Source organism: Sus scrofa, chromosome 7 (genome assembly GCF_054392235.1).
Source record: "Sus scrofa isolate SSC_HxYL_T2T_F1_AM1 chromosome 7, Sscrofa_HxYL_maternal_Yorkshire_Landrace_v2.0, whole genome shotgun sequence".
Lineage (NCBI taxonomy): Eukaryota > Metazoa > Chordata > Mammalia > Artiodactyla > Suidae > Sus > Sus scrofa.
The window spans coordinates 109,247,364-109,272,362 of NC_139389.1; the positions used below are offsets into that span (position 1 = coordinate 109,247,364).

The 24,999-nt window shown below is 53.1% G+C and overlaps 1 long non-coding RNA gene across 1 annotated transcript; it reads left to right on the top strand.

Annotated features, from left to right (window-relative positions):
* Positions 1-153: 153 nt before the first annotated feature.
* Positions 154-6,627, top strand: LOC146401847 (uncharacterized). The gene is made up of 3 exons (XR_014811153.1): positions 154-3,466; positions 4,100-4,327; positions 5,166-6,627. It is a non-coding gene; the product is annotated as an uncharacterized LOC146401847 (long non-coding RNA).
* The last annotated feature ends 18,372 nt before the right edge of the window (positions 6,628-24,999 follow it).

Here is a 24,999-nt window from a genome sequence, read left to right on the forward strand (position 1 = left end):
GGCCCTAGGGCAACATACTCCCTCTGACCCTGTCCCTGAGCCCCAGACCTGGGTGTGGCCAGGTGATAAGCAGAGCATCCAAAGGACTAGGCCCTCCTGCCTCCTGGCTGGTACCGGGCAGCTCAGGCCAAAGCCTTTCCAACTTTATAGGCTGGACGTGCCGGAGCCACGGCGAGCTAGCCAGAGTCACCAGCAAGAAGATGCTTGGCTGGCCTCTGTGCCTCTTCTTGCCTCCCGGCCTGGGATTTCCTGTGGACCCAGCCCAGTCTCAACCCTGAGCCCCCTTCCTTTTCTCCAAGCACCTTGTCCAGGCTCCAGAGCTTTCCTGGCCTCCACCACTGCACAAGAGGCTCCTCATCCAGGCCCCCTCCGCATGTGGCATTTCCCTCAGCATCAGCACGGCCCAGCTGCTGGTCTGTCTTCCCTCAGCCTGTGATCTGAGAGGGGGCAGACCCTCGCTCACCCTTGGATCCCCAACACCTTGTGCAGTGCCCGGCACACAGCAGGGGCTTACTTGCTGTTTGTTGAGTTGGGCCCATCCTCGGAGCCCTCTCTCCTCCCCCCACAGGGAAAACGTTCCACGCTTGCTCATTCCTTAGGCAAATGTCCATCGGCCTTCTGAGGGAGCCCTCCTAGACGCCGTGCTCAAGACAACTTGGGTGGGCCTCACTGGTGGGGGGGTCAGTGTGGGAGATCAACCTCCTGTTACTGTGTAATCATGCCCTGGGTTGGTCACCATCGTCCCACCAGCCCCCAGGGGACAAGGCTCATGCCTCGGGCTGGAGACCAGAACCTGGTGGGAGGCCCAGGGTGGGGCTGACTTGGAAGGGAGACAAGAGCCGAGCCCACGGGAGATCAAGTGGTTCCCAGGGGTGGGAACAAGATGGCGCCCACCACAACGCTGCCAACGAGGGAAGCCAGGCGAGGTGCCCAAGGCCTTGTCCCCAGTCCTTTGGGGCGACATGTCATCACCAAAGGACTGGAAACCTGTACTTTGGGAACTTGGCAGCCAGGCCTGGGTTTTTCGTGTTTTCTGTAATTATTTCCCTTTTGTTCTCCCTTGGTATTTAGGAAAGCCCTTTGTGAAAATGCCAGCTGGTCTCAGCTGGGCTAAGCAGAATGACAAAGGGGTACTCTGTGCCTGCTTGGCCCTCTGCTTTAATGGAGGGACCTAGCTTAGTGGTGGCAGCAAAGTCAAGGAGTACCAGAACAGGGCTGCTCTGGGGCCACAGCCAGCACCGTGTGTCCAGCAGCCTCCTTGACCCGGAACTTCCTTCCAGGCTCTTCCAGGCTCTAGCCTAGGCTTTATTAAAACCAGAGGAGCTGGAGCGGCCGGTCACGGCTGCCCGAGGGAAGGCGTTGGTTCAGATCCCAATGTGCCCAAAGCTCTCGAGAAATCAGAGGCCAGGCACCTGCTGTGCTCCGGCCACCCCATGAGGGGCCGTCCTCCCCAGCTGGGGATCCTTGGCAAGCTGCTGGCCAGGAGTCAGGCCCATGAGCTGGCACCACAGCTGCCTCCCCTCCCTGCCCTCACAACTCAGGGCCCTTGCTAAGCCTTGGTCCCCTGCCTGCCCGCTGCTCACCAGAATGGACACAGCGGGTCCCTTCCCAACTGCTGAGACCCTCCACAGCCTGTTTCCCGTGACTACACCCCCCTTCCCCTCCCGGCCCCTCCTCACTTTCCCATTATGTCCCTCAGCTGCCCTGGTGAGGGGCCAGGCAGAGCATCCTCCTCAGGAACAATCTCCCCTTTCTCTCTGTTGTGTAAGTGATACACGAGGAGAGGAAGCAATTTGTAACTAATCGGCTGTGATGTGGAACAGAGCTTTCTGAGAACTGGAGAGCCGGCGACAGCTCGGGGCTGTCCGGCCTCTGCAAGAGCTGGGCAGCTGGGGACGGCAGGTCAGCCTTCTCCTCCCCCACTCCACCCAGGAGGCCTGAGGGATGAGGGCGGGCGGGAGCTCCCGCCCATGGAGTGCCTCTGGTGTGCCAGGCCAGCAGCAGAAGGGAGAGGGTTGGGCAAGGACCGGCGGAGCCTGTGCAAGGAGGCAGCATCAGACAGCGACTAAGTGCCTGTCTCTTTCTAGCTGTGCGACCTGAGGCAAGTCTCGCCAGCTTTCTAGCCCCATCTCAGAGACTGCTTCTGTGGTTTGAGAAAGTGGAAGCTGATCACACAGCACAGGGTCGTGTACACTGCGAGGGGTCCAGCGGTCATGGTCATTTCCTGGGGAGAGGGGAAAGAGGTGGCCGGAGCATCCCTATTACACTTCTCTCTCCGTGGTCACCAGGTCCATGGTCACCATGGTCACCGTGGATGGCAGGAAAGCCACCCCACAGGAGGCAGGGCTTCTGGGTTATTCCTCTGCCCTGAGGGCTGGAGCTGACCTCAGAGACCTCCTTCTCATAGAGTAGGAAAGGAGGGAGAGGAGGGAGGAAGGAGGGTCCCTGCACCCACCGGGCCTCTCCTCTGTGCCATTCAGCAAAGGGGACAGAGGTGCTCCCAGCTTGGAGACAATCACAGACAACCATTGGAAGCTGCAAAGTGCCACGAGAGCATAAAGCGTAGGGACGGGGAGGAGGAGGCTGGGGTGTGTGTGTGTGTGTGCAGGGATGGGGGTCAAAACTGACTTTGAAGTGTCTATGCGAGGGGAAGGGAGAGGGGCCCCAGAACCAGGGCCTTGGGAAAGGAGGTCTTAACGCCCCAGCTGTGTCCCCAAGGTGACACTATGACAAAAAGTCTTCTGCAGGGACTCCCCCAAAGAGAAAAAAAGTCATGCCTGCTTTCTGGGGAGTTACTGAAGGACTCCCGTGAGCACCTGGCCGTGGCGGGGGAACTTGGGGTGAAGGAGAAGGAAACAAAAGCCCCATTCCTGCCCCTCACCCTCAGCTCCATGTTCGGAGTCTGGGGAAGCAGCCAGCCTGTCCTCCGCTGGGCCTCCCCAAGCTGGCAGGGGACGAAGGACCTGGAATCTCGGCTCAGCGCTCTCCCACTGTCAGGAGCCCAGGGGCGGCGAGGGGCTTCTGTTCCCATCAGGAGTGACGCTGTCTCTGTTATGGGTCGAAAGGTTAGTGGAGACAGAATAGACTAAACATCTCATAATTGGAACGGCGTGGATCTGGGTGAGCATGGCTGCGAGGACTTGTATCTGTTCCATTTTAATGTCATCCCTTGGAGTGTTAGGCCCTGGTCAAGCTGTCATTCTGTACTTCAGAGGGAGGGAGCCAGGCCGCTGAATTGGCAGGACTCTGAGCTACAATGAGGGGAGGAGCAGCTGCACCTCCTGTGAGTCCTTCGCTCACTCGGCCCCACTCAGTGCTGGCCCCTGGGCTCACTGCTCAGGACACCAAGATAGCGATGGCACTGGAGCAGCTTCTGGTCCAGCCAGAAAGCCTTAATGCCTTCTTCATACCATCCATGCAAAACAAAGGCCTCCAGGGCCTCTGCTGCAGACCATGGAAGATGTGGGTGAGTAGCGCTGAACCTTGGAATGCTCTCCTCTTGAGAGCATTCAGTCGTGTGAGAGGGTGTTCCAGAGACTTCCAGGAGATCCGCAGAGGAGGCAGGAAGGCTTTGGATGGAGAAGGTAATGCTTGCGCAGCCTCTCACAAGATGAATGGAAGTTTATTAGGAATCAAAGAGCAGAAAGAGCCCTGCAGTCAAGGGGGGGAGCTTGGTGAGGCATGGATGATTTAAAGGACATAGAGGAATCTGGTGGGGCTGGAATGTGTGTAGGATGAGGAGGTGTGCAGCTGTGCTTGGGATACAAGGCTGGGAAGGAAGGTTGGAGTCAGATTGTGAAGAGCTTTGAAGGCCACACTGAGAGTCTATAGTTTATGCCAAGGGCTCCAGGGAGCCATTGCAGGTTCTTGAGCAAGAGAGTGATATGGCCAGAGGTGGAGGGTTTGTCTGGAAGCAGGAAGACCAGGTCTGTGCTTATCCTGGAACCGAGAGTAGCCTGAATCAGGACAGTGGCTGTGTGAGAGAACAGGATGGGACCCAATGCCACCCAGATAAGAGTTTATTTCTCAGCTGTCTTGGGAGCTGTCTATGACCTTATGACTAACTTCTGGGCAATCCTTGCCCCTTCTTACTTCTCAGAGTTTTAAGTGTAAATGAATGTTTGGGGTTTGATCTCGGAACGTCTTCTTGAAGGAAGGAGCATGTCTTCTCTACCTGCCAAGCTGTTACCTGGAACTCAAATATGATGGTAGGAGCTCTTGCAGTCATCTTGGACCATGAGGATGAGTTGGAAAAAAACTGGATCCCTGAACACTTTGCAAGATCTTCATACCAGCCCTGGCTTAGTTACATCCGAAATTATTTTACGTGAGTAGAAAATAAATTTCCATCTTGTTTAAGTCACCATTATGTTGGAGTTCTCTGTTAGCACATGTTAATACATGTTGCCTTATAAAGGTGAGAAAATGATTCCCGCAGTTCTGCATTTTACAGAAAAAAAGGCTGCATTCTTCCACGGCTTATCCTGAACAGTGAGTCAGAGCACTGCTTCCTGGGGAGAACGGGTGCTCTCCCATCCCCTCTCCGTTCAAAGCAGGCATGGGGAGGCCACGGTTAAGGATACAGATGTGGCCCAGCTGAGCCTCCTCCCCAGCCGCATCCCTCTTTTCCCAGTTCTCATCTTCTCCCAGAGAGCACAGGAAGGAAACTGTTGGGGGCAAGGGGTGCAGAGGGGAGCCAGATTTGTTCCTCTTATGGTTGGATTCCCAGGGGTGGAGGAGACAGAAAGTCTAGCGGAGGCTTCAACAGACAGACAGCGGACCTCCAGCTGTCCCCTCGGGCCCCAGGCTCTCCTAGGAGTCAAAGAACACTTGGCTGCTTCTCCAAAGAGCCTCCTCTCTCTCCAGCTCCCCTCATCTTAGAGAACAGGGGCCTCAAATCTATAGCCCAGGAGACTCTAAGGGGCAGAACTGCCTTGGGTATTATGGGGAGGAGGTGGGAGATGGGAGCAGAGGTGGAGCTGGTGGCTGCACTTTTCCTTTCTGACTTTCCATCTCTAGCGTTAGATCAGGGCAGCTTGTGTGTGTGTGTGTGTGTGTGTGTGTGTGGAGTGGGTGGGGGGGTCGTCCAGTTCTCCCCCGTCATGGGAATCAAATGCTCCAGATAACATCATATACCATGAATCACTTCCCTGTCTTTCTTCCAGGAACTTGCAGGAGTCCTCTGGAGCCCACATTTCCTGAGCACTTGCTATGTGTCAGGACTCACGTTCACTCCATCCTCATAATGTCTGAGAGTTGGCATCGCCCCGTGTTAGCAAGGAGACCGATGAGGCATCGACAGGTTTGGTAACTTGCTGCAGCTCAGCCAGCCAGTGAGTCGTCATGTGATACTAGACATTGGACTCCAAAGACCAGGCTTTTGTGCTGGACAGCGCTGGGGAGCCCCAGGGGCAGGGGACTATGCTTGAAGTCACAGAGGGCAGTTTCTAGGTCGTCGAGACCTAGATCAGGTTGTGAAGCAGGGTCCTTGACATCCTCCCTTTCCAGCCCTCCTGCTTCTCACCCCATCTTACCACCCTCTTTCCCTCCAGCCTGGTTCTCACTTCTCTGGATGCAAAAGACTTTGAGTAACACTGGATTTGTGGCTTGACCAATAATAATATTAATGAACTTTACGGAGATGTCTTGATTTCAACCCCCTTTCACATACTTACGGGGCTGAAAACACCTCCTGAGGCAGTCGGACGAGGAGATGGAAAGGACTCATCCAGGGCCGCAGAGCTGTGACTGTAAGGGCAGGACTAGAACTCATTTTCCCAGCTCCCACTAGGTACCTGGAATGTAGCAAATACCGTGTGTCACATGGAGCCTGACCTCTGACCTCAGGCCTGTTAGCACTTTTTGTCTGTCCTGTTCCAGGTCCCGTACTGGGTCCCACGAGGGGAGATTCCAAGACCTAGGACATTCGGCGCCCCTGAGATGTGCAAAACTTGGCAGTACTAGGAAGAAAAGCTGAGGAGTCACCCTTAAGATCAGAGCCAGTAAAGACAGCGGGTGGGGGGGGGCGATTCTCAGAAGAGTCAGTTGGAGAGATGGCTCCCCGAGAGGGTGTCTGCATCCCTCTGGGGACCAAGAACCTTCATAACTGGGCGCTTCCGTCACAGCTCAGTGGTTAACGAACCTGACTAGCATCCCTGAGGATGCACGTTCGATCCCTGGCCTTGCTCAGTGGGTTAAGGATCTGGTGTTGCACGCAACTTGGATATGGCATTGTTGTAGCTGCAGCATAGGCCGGTGGCTACAGCTCCAATTGGACCCCTAGCCTGGGAACCTCCATATGCTGCAGGTGCGACCCTAAAAAGACAAAAAAAAAAAAAAAAAAAACCTTCATAACCATACGCCACATTCATGGAGCTTATCATAACCTCATACTACCCATACTGTTGTTTTTTGTTTAGATTTTTTTACCTTAAAAATATTTTTTCTTTTTTTAAATCACTTAATGAACTTTATTACATGTATAGGTGTACAACAGTCATCACAACCAAATTTTACAGCATTTCCATACCAAACCAAAACTACTTTTAAAGGAAACTTTATATCACTGCCTTAAATAGCAAAGTCACTGTAAAAATAAATTAAATTATAGCTCGATATTGCCAGTGACAACTCTGAGCCTGAAGTCTGCTTTTTTGTTGCTGTTGTTGAAAAGGACATTTAGCAACTGTTATGAAGTGTTAGAGACACATCAGCCCCTAACTGAGGCTTTCTCTTTAACTCATTAGAAGGATGGAAGAAAGATTGGAAAGGGGACCATTTTCTCACTCCATGATTCAATATTATTCAAGGCTAGCTCAAGTCATCTCAAACATACGCCAAATCATCTCATATGCTGTCCATACTTTGAGAACCAGTGGCATAGAAAAATGAGCATTCTAATCCCACAGTCAGGGCAGGTGTCATGTCTGGGGAGCAGACCCTCGCTGGTGAACCCCAGTGGGCAAAACGGAAACATCAAGTCATTTTCTCTCTGACAAAGAACAAAAAGGGGAGATCCTGCTGTGGCGCAATGGGATCGGCAAGGTCGTGGGAGTGCTGGGACGAGGGTTCCATCCCTGGCCTAACACAGTGGGTTGAGGGTCCTGTGTTGCCACAGCTGCGGCTTAGGTCTAGACTGCAGCTCAGATCTGATCCCTGGCCAGGCAGCACCTATGCCACAGGGCAGTCAAAATAGAAAACAAACAAACAAACAAAACAGAATTCTCATGGCAGCTCTTCAGGTTAAGAATCTGATTAGTATCCATGAGCATGTGGGTTAACCCCTGGCTTCAGTGGGTTAAGGATCTGGCATTGCCATGAGCTATGGTGTAGGTCACAGATGCAGCTCAGATCCTGTGTTGCTGTGGCTGTGGTGTAGGCCGGCAGCTGCAGCTCTGATTTGCCCCTAGCCTGGGAACCCCCATATGCAGCCAATGCAGCCCTAAAAAAAAAAAAAGGATAGGCAGGCATCTCAGTTTTGGTACATCCTTTTGCAACTTGCAGAGAGCTTTTTTTTTTTTTTTTCAGGCACATGAGGCCACAGCCTTGGGTAGCCCCCTCTATTATGGCTGAGAAAATTCACATAGAGAAGGTCACAGAGCCCACCCAAGGCCATCCAGCAGGTAACCCCCCAAATTACTGAGCAAATGCTTCATGGTTCTCTTTAACCACCCCATTCCCAGGTAGGAGAACACAGCACCACTTTGTATGGGAAACCTGACCTATGCTGCAGCAAACCCAGACCCTCAGGCTGGACCTAGAAGAAGAGCTTCTGGAAGCTCCCGGATTACCATCCTGGGCATCTGATCTCTGACCTGAAACTGGATTCACCTTGCCCTGGGGGGGTTTCTCTCTACCTGATTCCCACTGCTCCCCCTCTCTTGGTCCCAGTGGGTACTCACCGGCAAGGAGGGCAAAGGAGTTACAAACCCCGAGGGAAGGGGATTGGATCACTGTCCAGAGACTGAGATGTCTGTCAAGGGCCTGGGGTGGGGGCTTCGTTCCCCGCCTGCACCAGCCTCCACATGTGCGGCTCATCTGCAAGCCTCCCACCTGGGCTTCCTCCTACACTTTTCAGCCTCTTCCTAGTTCAGGTCCAAAGATCTCCATTCCTGGACTTCCTTTGCGGTGCAGCAGGTTAAGGATCTGGTGTTGTCACTACAGCAGCGTGGGCGGCTGCTGTGGCGGAAGTTTGGTCCCTGGTCTAGGAACCTCCATAGGATGCGGGTGTGGCCAAAAAAAAAAGAACTCCATTCCCAAGCTTCTGCCTGGCCAGGCCTCAGCTTGGGTCTGGCTCTTGCACCAAGGGACATACTTTTCATAACTGGTCTCTACAATCCTTTGCCTTCCATTGAGACTCACGTCTTGCATTCAGGGTGTCACCTAGAAGTATAAACAATTTGTTTGAATTACACAATACACACAATCAAAAAAAAAAAAAAAAAAAAAAAAGAAGAAGAGTTCCCGTCGCGGCTCAGCGGAAATGAATCTGACTGGTATCCATAAGGATGCAGGTTTGATCCCTGGTCTCACTCAGTGGGTAAAGGATCTGGCGTGAGCTGTGGTGTAGTCACAGATGCAGCTTGGATCCACCATTGCTGTGGCTGTGGCATAGGCTGGCGGAGACAGCTCTGATTCAACCCCTAGCCTGGGTTTGGCCCCCCCAAAAAAGCAATAAATAAAAAAATATGTGAGAAGATGTGCATAAGCGATATGCAAATACTCCTCCATTGTATGTAAGGGACTTGAGCATCTGCAGGGTGTTCTGGAACCGATCCCTGGCAAATACTGAGGGACGACTATATATCCATTGTAGAAGATATGAATTAGCATCAACAATGAAATAAAAATCACCCAACCTTGTCACCTAGAGAAAAACTCTAATAATATTTTGTTTTATTTCCTTCTAGATTTCTTTTCTTTTTTTTGCTTTTTAGGGCCACGCCTGCTGCATATGGAAGTTCCCAGGCTAGGGGTTGAACTGGAGCTACAGCTGCAGGTGTACACCACGGCCACAGAAACACCAGATCCAAGTCTCATCTGCAACCTACACCACAGCTCACAGCAACACCAGATCCTTAACTCACTGAGCGAGGCCAGGGATCAAACTCTTGTCTTCATGGATACTAATCGGGTTAGTTTCCGCTGAGTCACAATGGGAACGCCTAGATTTCTTTTTTTCTATGTATGCATTTTTTTCTATCTTTTTTTCTTACAAAAACAACCTCGTACCTGGACATGTGCTCTGCTCCAATGTTATTGAAATTGCAATGACCAGGGAGTGTTTATTAGCTGTGAGAAGATACCAATAAAAATGTTAAAAGTTAGGTAATATAAAAATGAGTGTGAAGAAGAAAATTGTTCCTGAGGAATCAACTAATGTCATTGCTCCTTTAAAAACATTATATTTCCAATTCCAATGAAATCATGCAGTTAGAAATTTTTAAATGGCATCATACCATTTGTAGCATGCTCTTCTTCATTGTATCATATTTTGGTAATGTTTTTCATGTTAGGAGTAAAAATTATACCACCTTGCTGCTCAAAGTGTGGTCCAGGGAAGAGCAGCATCAACATCCCTGAGGAGCTTGATGGAAATGCGGAATTTTAGGTATCACCTCAGACTGTTGAATCAAAATCTTCATTTTAACAGGATCCCAGGGATATTCTTTTGCACATTAAAGTTTGAGAGTGCTGCTATTTGGCGTCTTTTTTTTTTTTTATGACCGCACCCGTGGCATGTGGAAGGTCCCTGGTCAGGGACTGAATATAAGACGTGGCTGCAAGCTATACCAATGGTTTTACCCAGTGCCCTGGGCCGGGGACTGAACCCAAGCCTCTGCAGCAACCCAAGCTTCTGCAGGCGTATTTTTTTTTTTGTCTTTTTTGTCTTATTAGGGCCGCACCTGCAGCATATGGAGGTTGCCAGGCTAGGGGCCTAATCAGAGCTGTAGCCGCTGGCCTAGGCCAGAGCCACAGCAACTCCGGATCCGAGCCTCATCTGCCACCTACACCACAGCTCACAGCAACGCCGGATCCTTAACCCACTGAGCGAGGCCAGGGTTCGAACCTGCAACCTCATGGTTCCTAGTAGGATTCATTTTCACTGTACCACGATGGGAACTCCCTGCAGTCATATTCTTAACCCACTGTGCCACAGTAGGAAGTTCTATGTGGCAACATTTTTAATGGCTGTAGTCCTAGGGAAGACCTCACTGCAGAGTTAATTTTTCTTTTCAAATCCACCTACAACTGGGCATTTAGGTTTTTTCTAATATTTTCTCCATTATTAACAGTGTTGCCTCTCTATGCATATTTGTTGCTTGCGTCCCTTAAGTTCCAAGAAGCAGAATTTCTGGGCCAAAGGCTTTTCATGTTTATTGTCAACTTTGCTACAGGAAAGCTGTTCCATCCCACCTTGCAAGGTCCAGAACAATGACGTCCCCACACCCTGGCAGTCCTTAGTATCTCCATTTGTTTACATCTTGGTATCAGATCTGGGAAAATTGTGTCTCAGGTTGGTTCTGGATACATTTCACCTGTTCCCGGGTAGCTGAGATGAACATTTCTCCCAATGAGTCCTGGACATTTGCATTTGTTCTGGCAAAGTGTCAGCTGGGGTCTTTTATACCCCCAAGCCCACCGAGATAGTGAGAGATGTTGCCAGTGAGGGCTGTAGGGACCATGGCCCGAGTCCAGTCTTGGCACAGAGTCCCATGTGGAAACTCCTATTGCGGCTGCCGGAGGGCACAGTGGGCTGGATCCAAACTCCAACTCTGCCTGGCCTGCTTGTGGGGCCCCAGCCTTGTTCTATGTCCAGACCCCAGAGCAAATGCCCAGCCAAGTCCCCACCTCCTGGCCTGGTGGGGGCTGGGGGCCGGCTGCCACCCAGGATGGTGCTCTCAGGCCTGGCTGAACACCCTGTGGTTCCCCAGGCAGGCAGGCCTGCCAGGTGTGCTGGGGGAGCCGGCGACAAGGACAATTCAGGGAAGTGACCCTGCCTGTTGCTGAGCGCCTGCCCCAGCAAGCATTGTGAGCCGCCCACTGGCCACAGTGGCTGAAGCTGCTGACGGTGGCAGCAGGAAATGGCGCTTACTCAGCCCTGGCTGCACGTTTACTGTCTCCCTCCACCCAGCCTTCCTCCCAGGCCCTGTCTGCACAGCCAGCAGCTGGGGGAAGCAGTGCACAGGGAGGAAACAGGAGGGACCACCCTCCACATCCCCTGCAAGGCTGCACCTGCGCCCTGCCACCTGTTGCCTGGCTGGGCACAAGGCCTGCATGGGGCAGGGTGTCTGTGACCAGCAAGGCACGGGGTGGGACACGGGGTGGCTCCTGGCCTCAGGGCAGTCAAGCTTGGAGTGGGACCCCAAGTTGACATTTACTGAATACACCACTCACTCCCCACAGCCACTGGCACGTATGTATTAATAACTCCCTCTGACAAACAGGGAAATCAAGTCTCAGAAAATAAGCGTAATTAGTAGTCTAACCTAGAGCCTGATTGTTGGGTGTCAGGAACTCTGCTGGACATTTTGACTCTTTCTAACCTCACAAGAATAGGGGAGTTCTCATCGTGGCTCAGTGGTTAATGAATCTGACTAGGAACCATGAGGTTGCAGGTTCGAACCCTGGCCTCGCTCAGTGGGTTAAGGATCCGGCGTTGCTGTGAGCTGTGGTGTAGGTTGCAGATGCGGCTTGGATCCTGCGTTGCTGCAGCTCTGGCGTAGGCTGGCAGCTACAGCTCTGATTCGACCCCTAGCCTGGGAACCTCCATATGGCGCGGGAGTGGCCCTAGAAAAGGCAAAAAGACCGAAAAAAAAAAAAAAAAAAAAAAAGAATCTCGGCAGGATAGCAGAGCCACTTTCAGCTGAGGGAACTAAGGCAGGGAGTGGTAAAGGTACTTACTCTCGGTCATTTAGCCTGTGAGGGGAAGATCTAAGTGTCTCATTCCAAGGCTCCTGCTCTGAACCTGGCAACCCCGGCCCAGCTGGGGACCCTTCGGGTACCCCAGACCTGGCCCTAGATTAGCAGGGGAGAGGAGCCCGCCCACTCCCTCATTAGACTGTCTAAGCACTGACCCCGCCCAACCCAGGAGCAGCCAAGCTGACCCTCTTGCAGTGGGAGTCACCTGAGCCCAGGACTCTGTATCACCACGCTCTTCTGTGTCTCCTGTGACCATGTGTCCTCAGGGACTGTCCCAGGGGCTGGGTCCTCTGGCTGTCTCTATCCTGCTGCTTGACCCTGCCTCTGGCTTCCTCTGGCTCTTTTTTCTTAGATGGGCAAGGAGCAGAGATGGAATATGCCTGGAATGTGGCAGATCAACTGTGGCACCAGATGCCATGGGCAGCAGAAAAGTGTCTCCTGGCTGGGAGCTGAATGGATGGAGGATAAGGCAGAGGGAAGGGAGCGAGGAGCCTATTAAGGGGCTGGGGGTCTGGGGTGGGGGTGCAGGTGTCTAGAGGATAAGAGGCGCCTGCTCCCCAGAACTAGGGAGGGTGCAGTAGCCCTTCTCCCTGACACATCCAGCCTCCTGACACCTTTCACAGTGGGGCGGTGGCCACAGGCTGCCCCGAGGGCTACAGCAGCTGTTGCTGCTGATGCAAGCTCTTGGCTGCGGGAGGTTGGGAGGGCCGGCAGGAAGGAGGGAGTTATTCTCAGAGTGAGGGTCTCTGCGTAAGCCTGTTGACAAGCCTTCAGATCTGCAAGATGGGACACCAGGTTCTCAACCACATTCACTTCTGTCCCAAGTGAGGCTCAAGGCCAGGCCTCCAGGCCTCTGGCAATCAGGGTGGGGTCCAAACACCAGCTGTCAGGACTAGCCGTATCTCTTAGGAAATGCACAGAAAATTCCAGAGCCTGCAGCCCAGGGGACCAGAGGCTCAGAAGTAAATGGCAATGAGCAAGCCCACGTGCGGACCAAGGGGAGCCCCATGGGGTCAGGACCAGAAAGAGTCCCAACTTGGCCCAACAGCTTCCTTCCAGCCCTTGCCTCTTCCCAGCAATGTCTCCTGGGTCTGGCCTAAGTTAGACTTCAGCCATACTGGCTGGCCTCCAGATGGATTTGGGTCAGACAGCTGGGATGTGGTGTTTCCCGCTCTGAAGAGATGGAGGCTGGACATGGGGCCATGGTGGGGCTGGAGCCCGAAAGGCTGGGCCCCTCGGCCATGGATCTCTGATGGTGGGGTCACAGGTGGGTAGAGGTTGGCCAGCATGTCCTCAGTGAGGTTCCCCAGGGAGGGGATGTGTCAAAGGATCTGGGCCAAGTCATCCCCATACCTTCACCCTGAGAGCTGAGTGGTCCCTTGGGACGGCCAGCCAGCGGGCCCTAAAGGCTCGTCCCGTGTCCTCACCCCGTGGCTCTTGCTCGCTCAGGAGCAGAGTTCCGCTCTTCTCTGAGGTTGAGTCAGCCTGCTCCAAGGTAGCATCAGGCACTATTTATGGGCCTTATTTTGCACGTCCTGGTGGACTTGGTCATAGCTGTCTGGACTTCTGATTCCAGCATAGATGCTGTGTTCGGCTCCTCAAGACAACCTGTGCTTGTCTCTATGTGGCATATGTGAATAATAACACAGCCTTTCCATGCACCCTCCAGCTGCCAGCTTCAGCTCTGGGCCTTCTTCCTGTCCTTCCTTGTCTGGGTGACTGCTCTCCATCCTTGGAGGCCCGTGTCAGGTGTGAAGCTGTTCCCACTCCTCCCCATCGGTTCCAGGCATAATTTCCCCACTCTGGGCTCTCACAGCACAAAACGCTAAGTGAACGAAGCTTCCCAAGGAGCCATTCTGATCTCGACACTCTCCAGCTCAAACATGTTCCATGGCTCCCGTTGCACAAAGCCTTTTGCTCCCTTTGGCTGCATCAGCCTCTAGGACCCGATCAAGCCTTGCCCCAAACTTGGCCTGAAACTCCCCCTCGCTACTGCCTGCTCAGCCCAGTTCCTCTTCTTGGAACTCACACCGCCATGCCTACCTATTGAAATTCTCTCCACTCTGCAAGGTCTGGGGTCTCCTGGTGCCCTGGGAAGCTGATGGCTCTCAAAAGGGCATGAGAGAAACTTCCTTTGGGGGCCCAGGCTTCCTCTTCTACCCCCTTCCATGGTCTCCAGAGCCAATGGGTTTTGGTTGGTTGTTTATTTGCTTTGTCTTTTTAGGGCCGAACCCACGGCATATGGAGGTTCCCAGGCTATGGGTTGAATCAGAGCTGCAGCCACAGCCACAGCCACACCAGATCCAAGAATGTCTGTGACTTATACTGCAGCTCACGGCAACGCCAGATCCTTAATGCACTGAGCAGGTCCAGGGTTTGAACCTGCATCCTCATGGATAACAGTTGTGTTCATTACTGCTGAGCTACAATGGGAAATCCTTTTTTTTTTTTTTTGGTATTTTGTGGCCACACCTCAGAGCCAATAGCTTTTGAACAACTTCCACCATATATTCCAAAATTTGAAGCAGCAGCTGAAAACCTTCCATTAATGTCCCATGTGAGTACTCATGAGGCGTGTCATTGTATGCAGATGAATTCACATAAGGCCATGGGAAGACACAAGGCAGCACGGCTCAGGGAGCTACGTGTGGATTTGGAAATGTGTGGGAATGAATATGCCTCTGCGTGTGCAAATGTGTGTGCACATGAGCCTGTGCTGGCCACCCTGTACTCATGGGCCAGAGCATGGGCTTTGTGCACGTGCATGTGCAGAAGGCCTGTAGATGCAGGAGAATCTGTGCGCACAGGTGTGGGTGTCCTGGCGTGCTTCTCTGTGCTCTGCCCATGAGTAGGGAAGGCCAAGGCCACTGAGTCTGCCTTCTACGCACCCCACCCCCACCCCACCCCGACCTCCAGGGGCAAGAGGAGAGGCTGTGTCCTGACTTCTGACAGAGATAAATGAAGCATTCCTGTGCAGTTGCCCAGCTGTGGCAATGCGCAGCTGTGAGTGGCAGGGGTCTGGCCTCACGGTGACCTGGCCCCTGGCCTCCAGCCCTCAGGAACCCCTGTCTCCCACAAAGCTGGTAACCAGGACTAGGAAGGCTTAGGATGGGTCCAGCAGGAGGTAATGGCTCTGTCCTTGTCCCTGGCAACACGACCCCCCGCCACCGGGCCTGTGAGGAGCTGCATATATTGGATACTGGCCTTGGGGATGGTGACAGGGCCAGCATACCCAGAGAATGCCAGGGCTTTGGTCCTCTTTCCTTTGGGGAGTAAACTCTGGGGAAAAACAAAGCAGCAGGTTAATGCCGAGGGAAGGTCGATTTCTGTGAATGTACTTTAGGTGGAACAGGGAGGCACAGGCTTCAAGTGTAGCCAGGAAGCTTAGGCTAGGCCAAAGGAGGGAGCATCCTTTGTTGACTAAGGCCACAAAATCTACGAGTGCAAAGATGCCCCAGATAGGATCCATGTCCAGCCACGGGGTCGGGGAGAGGGTCACAGGCAGGAGACCGTCTGGCCGGGGTGTCCTCTACATCTTGGAGGGGGCCCGGAGGGGAGTCTGGGGAGAGGATCAGCCAGGCGCACTTCTGGACACTGCTCCCAAGGTCCCTCCCTCCACGCCTCCTGCCAAAACCTTCTTATCCTCCATTTCCTGCCGCCCTCCTCTCACCTCCAAGTGGCTGCCCCAGCCTTGCCCCCAAAGTGGCTTCCTCACGCCCTCCCTGCTGCTCCAGAATTCAGGAAAGAAGCCACAGATTCTCCCAGCAGACCACCCCCAAAGGCCCAGCCCAGCCCCGCCTGGTCCCTGAAGTCCAGCCCTGGGCCTCCCACCCATAGGAATGGTGCTTCAAGGCCCAAACTGGGAGGTGTGCCCAGGGAGGACTGGGAGAGGGCAGGCCTTGGTGGGCACAGTCGCCCACCGGGGTGGTCCTGAGGGAGCCAAGGCTGAAGGAACGTGAGAGTGAGCCCTGCGGCCGCCACCTCTGTGCTGGGTCACCCTCCTCTGAAGGACTTTGGGGCCCCTGCCTTGCCTTTCCTGGTGGCTTCCTCTTGCTCCCGAGGGAGTGGCTGTGGGAGAGGACATGCAGAGGTGCTGGGAGAGGGTGTGGAGGAAGGGCGGGTGCCCCCTAGGCTTTGGGCTCCCCCTTCCTCCTCCTGGAGCTCTGGTGCTTTCCCTGGGAGGTCTGACCTAAACGAGCCCGGGGACATGGAGGAGGCCATTAATCATCATTATTTATTATTCCTTATGTAATGGGTGTTATGAAACATGGGATCTTGTACCAGGCACAACTGGGAATATGCGAAGGAGAGTCACCAGTCACCAGTCAGAGCTTCCCATTGGATCACCAGGTAGGCCTGGAGCACTGGACAACCTGTGAACCAGCCTGAAAGGAGGGACGCGGGCTGGACTGGGCTCGGGGAGGCGGTGGGTTGGCCTGCTGTGATTGCCGGCTACTTCTTGGAGCCTCGAGGTAGAAAGGGAGCTGGGTTTGGGGCCCCCTGCACCACGCAGGCCCAGATCAGCACTGGCTCCAGGGTGGCCTGGGTCACAGCTGGAGTTGTCACAATATTGACCCAGGAGGAGATAACATCCAAAGGGCTTGGAGTCCCAGTCGGACAAGGAGGGGGATGTCGCCGGAAAAGATCCCTGGCCCCCAGGGGGATCAAACTAAATGGGGCTTTAGTAGGTCTCTTCCAGCTCAGATTTCATGGGTAATTGGAAGCAGGTCTTGAGCTGAGCAGAGTGGGCTGGCCCAGTGGCCTGCGAGTGAGCGGGTGCCGCCTCCATGTCACCCCACACATCCCACTGAGGCCTCACTGGGGGCTTCTGGACTCCTTTTACTCTGCTTCGGAAGTGCTGCTGTTTTAACCCCTTCAGGGAAAGAAGGTGGATAATAAGTGGGAGTCAGAGTTAGCTTGGTGGGGGGTGGAAGAGGCATGTCCTGAGCCAGGCATACACCAGGCCTTCGTCCATCATTCATTCATTCAACAAATGTACATTAATATTGAAAGTTAGCAATAGCCCTTCAAGATAGAAGCCTTACCTCTTTTTTTTTTTTTTTTTTTTTTTTTTGCTTTTTAGCGTCGCATGTGTGGCATATGGAAGCTCCCAGGCTAGGGGTTGAAATTGGAGCTGTAGCTGCCGGCCTATACCACAGGCAAGGCAATGTGGGATCCTTAACCCACTGAGGGAGGCCAGGGATCGAACCTGCATCCTCAGGGATACTAGTTGGGTTTGTAACCTGCTGAGCCACAGTGGGAACTTCCCCCTACATTTTTTTTTAATGACAAAAGAGGTACATACTTGTTAAAATAAAATTCAAGCAATATCAAGGCATATTAAGTAAAAAGTAAAAGCAAGCACTCCTGGGGTAACCTGTCTTCAATGCATTCAGTGCTACCTCCTGCTGTTTTCATCCGACAATGCATCATTAATATCCTTCCGAGGCAGTAAGTAGAATGTGGAGATTCCTCACTCCCATTTATTTATGTAGTTATTTATTTTACCTTCCAATTCATTTTTATCAAGGTAAACTATACATAACATAAAGTGTATCCTTTTAACCACTTTTTAAAAGTGTACTTCAGAGCCGTTAAGCGCACTCCTATGGTTGTATAACCCTCACCATTATCCACCCTCCTCAGTTGTAAAACACACGCCACAGCCGCGCAACTTCCTTCTTTTCATTAACCCTGCTTTTGTAACATACTGTGCTTTGGATGCCACAAAAGGTTCAGAAAGTGGGATGAGTGAAGTAGATCCTTCACCGTCCCATTAACGGAATTTTAAAGTTACATGCGCTTCGCCCTCCAGCCTTTTAGGGCAGCAATAACCAAATGGTAACCGTAGCAACACCCACACCTCCCCAAGAATGCAGCCACCAAGTCCCCAACGACAGCTGTCCTTTCCCTTCCTCCTGCAAAGTGAGCAGCAGGAGCTGAGCTCTTTATCCTGCATTGCAGGCTGGAGGTGATAAAGACAGCTGAACTCTCAGCATTCCTTCTCCACCTCCTCGGGTTCGGTTCCTGCATCCTCCACACGCCCAGAACCCAGGCCTTCTGGCTCACTCCCATTTTAAAGATGAGAAAACTGAGGCTCAGAAATATTTAATGGCTGTCCTAGGCTTCACAGCCAGGCCTTATTCTCACCCTGCCACACCTTCCAGTTCCTTCCCTGCACAGGGCAGGTATGACAGAGAAGAGAACCTGGAAACCCCCTGAGGGAGGGTTGGGATGGGAGAGAGGGGCTGCAGAACAAGAAGGAGCAGCAGGCTAGGAGGGGTACAGGGTCTGTTTGAAGTGCCGTGGGGCCCTCCTCCCACGCCCTCTAGGAGCCCATGTTGTACTCATGCCCCGGGGCCCGTGGCCCTGGAGGTCTGGGCTGGGCAAGGCTGGCAGCTGGCAGTGTGGAGGTTTTCAAACCAAACCTAGTAAGAGGGAAGTAAGGATTGCATTTCAGCCCCCAGGATGTCTGGGGCACGAATATTCTAGGCCTTGAGGGGCATTTCTCCCTTGACACCATTGGTGGGTGTGGGCCACTGCCCCTGCCCACTAGTGCCAACCTGACAGTCTCAGTTCTCCCTCTAGGGCTCCAGCTACCTGGGGGGAGGGGGTCACCCCTTATCCCAGCCAAGGCCCTATGGCCAGGACCAGGTCCTACTCACAGTCGGCTTGGGGCATCCTTTTGGGGAGGGGACAGGCAGGTGAGAGGCCAGCCCAGCCTGTGCCTCAGCCTGAAGTATAAATAAGACAGGCTCTGGAAAGGTCGTGACCCAGAGGCCTCCACACCAGATACCTAGCTGTCTGCCTCCCTGCCTGGGACCTCCAAGGGAGGGAGCTGGGAAGCTGACAGAACACAGAGAATGGACAGGAAAGGAACTCCCCGGTGTTCTTTCAGGACAGCACACGTGCTCTCCCCCACCACACGCGTGCATGTCCACACTCCTGCACATGCATACTAATGCAGGAAGGGAGACCTTGGTCGAAATGTAGCCCAACTGTCCATCATAGTGGCTTAAGGGGTGCTGCCTGCAGAAGCAGGGCAGGGACGGGTGGCCTGGAGGGCTCTCTGCGACTGAGACTGTCTGCAAAACTGACCCCACAAGGACCACCTGGACCTGGAAGGGGATCATAGAGATTCTCCCACAAGGCATTCAGGCCAAGCGGGGAAGAAGAAACTGATCCCCCACACACACTTTGCCAACATCCTTGGCAAACCTACTTTCCGTGCCAGGCACCATGCTGGGCCTGGGAGTACAGAATGCACCTGCAAGGCTCGCCTTGCACCAGGCACCCCTGGGCATATGGGAACGAGCATCTTTACCAGCAAGAGATCCCTCCACTTGGGGCTGGCTGAGCGGTCACTGGGGGGCTGCTGAGTGGTCTTTGGCTAAGCTGAGGCCATACCTCAGAGGAAGACTCTCACCCTGGACCCTGCCCCCAATGAAGGCCCAGGTAAAAAGAGCCCCAAAAGATCCATGTCTACTTCCCTCCCTGCCCACAACCCACCCATGCCCACAGTTCTGGTCTTGGCAGGGGGCCCTGGAAGGAAAATCACTGAGGAGGATTGAGTGTCAATTCACAAACTAATCTGATCAGCGCAAACAGCTATAGCACATGCTGTTCCCTGCTCCGCGGCGCTCTCCCCTGCCCCACAGACCCTGGCTGGCAGGCCCGGCCCCTGCCTGGCTGCGAGGCCAATTACAGCGGCCCTTAATCACCACGGTGGCGGCGGCAGCGTTAACAACTGTCTGCCCATCAGTCTCCTTCCCCGGGCGTCGCAGAGGGGATGACCCCTCGCAGCTCTCCTCCAAGGAGCAGCAGCGTGAAACTAGATCCCAACAACAAGCCAGTGGCAGCCGGCCAGGGTAACGCCTGGCTCCTCCCGCTGCCTGCTGGTCTCCTGCGTGTTTGCCTGGCTGCTCCTGGCCCTGGGGTGGAGGGCCCACGCGACAGGCCCGGGGACTGCGCATCTCCCGAGCACTAACGCCATTGCTCCCTCCCAGCCCCAGTGCTGCTGGGGAGGCAGGAGCTCTCTGCCAGCCAGTGGAAATTAGGTGCCCGGACATTGAGGTCTGCTTGGCATTTCCTGTGTTGGCTTTGGCTGGTGAGGCCAGGCCAGTGGGCCGCCCTCTTGACCCGAGCCGAGTCAAACCAGAACGTCCGGGACTCTAGAGCCCACTGACTTCTGCTCTGCGCCCCACAGGGAGTCCTGTTCCGGAAAAAAAGCTCACCCCTCCCAGCCCGGGTTCCCACTAAACTGCCTTCCCTTGCCTTGTAGGGTGCTGTGAGTGCCAGAGGCCTGGCCAGCCCCCAGCCCGGCTCATCTCGATGCATGTTCCTCAGGCTCAGGAATGGAGCCCATGGAATTTGCGGATCTCTGAGCCTCCCGGTGTCTTCAGGATGTGGCAAGGTCTCTCCGCTTGCAGGCCCCCAAGGCCGGGGTTCAGTGAAGGGGTGGCTCTGAGCTCCTCTGATCTCCTGCTCCTATCCGTCTGTGGAATAGTTTCCTTAGTGCAAGGCTCGTCCTTTGGACCCCAAGGAGCCACAGGCAGGGAGGATCCTCCGTGTGTCAGCAGCCGGGTTCAGCTTGGGAACCTGCAGGAGCTCCCATGCCCAGCCCTGGAAGAGCCAGCCTCACCTGTGGCCTTCAGCACTGCTGGCTCCGGTTACTCAGCCCGTGTTTTCTTTGGCTCTGGATCTCTGGGACACCAGATTGGCCAGAACAAGACAACTTTGTGATACTTAATTTCCCAAAGAGCAGAGTCTGCAACACAATCAGGCTGTTTGTGTGCTGTGCGGTCCCCAGCCACTCCCTCCCCAGTTGCCCCCATCTCTGCCCCACCTGGGGCCCCTGGGGGCGCAGAGCACTCTTCATTCCCAGTGGCCAGTGGTCTAGGATTTGACCAGGCTGGGCAGAGAGGGCAGAGCCAAATCCCACCGCATAGATGATCACTGATAGATAGCCCTTCCTCCTCTCCTCCTTGGGGTGCTAGAGGAGCCCCTGTGAGAAGAAGCCGGAATAGTCTAGAGCACAGGCTGTAGAGCTAGAGACACCTGAGTAGAAATCTCCGCTCTACTACACACCGGCTGTGTGCTTTGAACAAGGTACCAAAGGGCTGTGGAACTCAGATGCCTTGTCAGGAAAATGAAGACAACAGAGGTAGCTATGTTGCCTAGGGTCTGTGCGGGGAGTCAATGGGCCTTGCCTACAGCTAATCCCTCAATAAATGGCTATTCTTTTGTGTGTGTGTGTTTGTGTCTTTTTAGGGCCAGGAGTCAAATCAGAGCTGTAGCCCCTGGCCTTCACCACAGCTCACAGCAACACCAGATCCTTAACCCACTGAGCAAAGCCAGGGATTGAACCCGCCTCCTCATGGATACTAGTCGGGATCATTACCACTGAGCCAAACAGGAACTTCCAAGAAGAACATCTTTGCAGAAATTTTTCTGGGCCCTCCTGTCGCCCTTGCCTGACCTCTGACATTTCAGATTATTTCCCAAGGGCGAGTACCAGAAGCAGAATTGCTCATGATGGTGATAAACACTCCTTGGTCTTCTTGATAAATATCATCCCAAACTTTCCAGAAAAATCATGTCTGTGGCTCCTCCCAGGAGCAGCATAGGAAATCCAGAGGCTTTTCCTTCCTTCACCACACATTTAGCAAATTGCTGAGCGCTCATGTGCCTGGTCCTGAGGAGCCAAGGACGCCTGTGCTAGCCCTTCTCTTCCCCTGGAGAAAGGTGGAGGCCTCCACTGGCAGGGATTCAACCATTTTTGAGGGTCCTCGAGACCACACTATCCTGGTGGGCTGGTCTCTCCAGTCAGGATGACAAGTCCTTGATGGCCATGGGGCAGAGCAGTTCAAGAGAGTGCCAGCCTGGGCCTGGAGCCGACTCAGGGAGACTGCAGTGCAGTCAGCCTGGAAGCAAAGAAGCAACTATGGGGAAGAGGTGTGGGGTCTCCACCCTAGGTGTGACCTAACCTTGGCCCAGGACCAATGAGCAGACCCCTTGGTGACTCAGCCTTGCAAAAAAAAATAGCCACTTATTGGAGTTCCCGTCATGGCTCAGGGGAAACGAATCTGTCTAGCATCCATGAGGACGCAGGTTCTATCCCTGGCCTTGCTCATTGGGTTATGTTATGCATATTGCACCATAAGTTTTTTTTAAAAAGAGATCATAAGGAAATATATCAAAATGCTCAGGCATTGCCATGAGCTGCAGTGTAAGGTCGCAGCGCGGCTCGGATCCTGCGTTGCTGTGGCTGTGGTGTAGACTGGCAGCTACCGCTCTGATTTGACCCCTACTCTGGGAACTTCCAGTAAAGTACAAACAAACAAAAAACAAAGATGGTCTTCTCAGTGTCACTTATAATAGCAAGCAAACAAAAACACAAACAGAGAAGATCCTTCACGATCCAGTGGCAGGAGACTGGTTAAGCGTATTATGCGACATCATCCACATAAGGAATTAAGGAGTGAGCACTACAAACTATACTAGGAAAATAGCTGATTTTTGAAAATGTTTAATTAAATTTTTCATTAAAGTATAAGTTGCTTTGTTGTGCCAATGTACAATGTTGTGCCAATTTCTTCTGTACAGCAAAGTGACTCAGACATACATATATATATACGTTCTTTTTTTTTTTTTTATATTATTTTCCATCATGGTCTATCCCAGGAGATTGGATGTAGTTCCCTGTGCTAGACAGGCAGACCTTATTGTTTATCCATTCTAAATGTAATAGTTTGCATCTTTAGGAAAAAATTTTAAGGACATGGCAACATCTGGGTTAAAAAAACAGGATATCTAACTGCTGACAAAGTATTATCTTAACTATGTGAAAAATCGGTGATGAATGGATAAACACAACATAAACTATTTTATTATTATTGCTTTATAAGTAAGTTGTCACTTTCCTTACCTTTTATTTATTTATTTTTTATTTTTGGCCATGCCTGGAAGTTCCTGGGCCAGGGATCAAACCTATGCCACAGCAACAACCTGGGCTGCTGCAGTGATGCCACAGACTTCACTTATTGCACCACAAGGGAACTCCAAATATTTATTATTATTATTATTATTATTATTATTATTCCGCCTTAAAAAGTAATGAATTCTGACATACAATGTGGATGAACCTTGAGGACATTATGCTCACTGAAATGAGCCAGACAGAAAAGGACAATTACTGTGTGATTTATAGGAGGCACCTAGAGTAGTCGAACGCTTAGAGACAGAAAGACTGCGGGGGAGTCGAGAGTTATTGTTTAATGGGTACAGAGTTTCAGTGTAGGAAGATGAAAGATTCTGGAGATGGCGATGGCTGCCTAAAATATGAATAGACATTTAAAAATGGATATACTCTTTAAAATGGTTAAAACGGTAAATTTTATGTTATGCATATTTTACCATAGTATTTTTAAAAAGGAGATCATAAGGAAATATATCAAAATGTTCTTAATGAATATTTTTGAGTGAGGGGATTAAGGGTGATCTTTTTCGTTTCTGACATTTTGCCCCTAGTAAATGAGATTTTTTTTGTTTGTTGTTTGCTTTAAGGAAGCTTGCTCCAGCATCTCCCAGATGTGTGTGGGGGTGGGGGCAGGGGGAGAGGCTTAGTCCAGCTGCAGTTGGAAATGAGGGGAGAAGCACAGCCTGCTGGGGAAGGGCTGGCTCAGAGAAGGCCTGGGGTCCTCTAAGCTCTCACTCCCGCCCGCCCCCGTCCCTCCTCCCCACGTCCTGCTGGCCTTTTCCTCTGCCTTCCCTCCACACTCCTTACCCGGGGGCCTCTCTGTAGGAACAGCACAGTCACTAGCCCGAAGGGGCTGTCCCAGCTCTAGCGGGAATGTGGGCTCAGGGCTTTCTCAGATGGTCAGTACCCACGACGTCTTCCCCCGCTGCTGCTCCGCCCCAGCCCAGCTGCAAAAACAACAGCCCATACCCAAAGTCCTGTTATTGCAGCCCGGAGCAGAGCCTCAGTGTGCAGCGGAAGGAGTGGGGACGGGGCCTGCAAGCCCTAAAGGGACTTAGGGAGGTTGGAGGGTCCCCTCCCACTCTCCTGGGGAAATCTGGCTCCAAGGTGTGGGGGGAAAGGGCTCTGGGAGGCCTGGGGGACTAAGGGCCAACTCTGCCAGTGGCCTCCCTGGCTCCCTGGGGACTGTGGGGGGTGGTGGCGGAGTGGGGGGAGGAAGTCAAGCCACTTGGGAACCAGCTGAGCCAAGCCGTGGGCAGGAGGCGGCACCACCGTGGCTCCCAGGCAGGCCAGGGCCAAGGCTTTCCCACGGGGTGCGACTGGCCACTGGGCTCCATGGTGCCATCACCCCAGGCTGGGAGCTGTGAGCCCTGGGAGGTCTCCATGCAGCCTTCCCTTCACAGGGGAGACGCTGGCAGGGAGAGTCCCCTGTTCAAGCCCCAGCGCCTTCGGGGATGTGCAGGGCACCCTAGCAAGGCCAGGTCACAGCTCTCAGAGGCCCGTCACTCAGCCTTCTCAGCCTCGGCTCCAGTCTCATCCATCAGCTCCTTACTCCATGGGACAGGATAGGGACACAGAGCTTATAGCCCCAAGATCCTGAAGACCTCAGAGGCTGGTGGGAGCCTGGCCCACTTGACCCCTAAAGACCATTCCTCCCACCCTAAGATAAAGGCTATAGATGCTGTGAAGTCAGGAGGCACTGTGGAAGTCTCTGGAGACAGACAAACCTGGGCAGAACCTAAGCTCTGCTTCATTGGCTACATGCCTGGGCATATCACTTAACCTCTCAGAGCCTTGGCTCCTTCCACCATAAAATGTAGAAGTTAACCTTTATCTTGTAGAGTCTTGGAAGGGTTGGCACAATGTAGGTGCTTACTAAGTGGAGGACACTGTAATTCTTACTACTCAAGCACCAAGAAGTGAAATTAGCTGACATTAGAAAGAACTTTCTTAGGCTAGGGGTCCAGTCGGAGCTGTAGCCGCCAGCCTACACCAGAGCCACAGTAACATGGGATCCAAGCATCTGCAACTTACACCGCAGCTCACAGCAACGCCGGATCCTTAACCCACTGAGCAAGGCCAGGGATCGAACCCGAAAC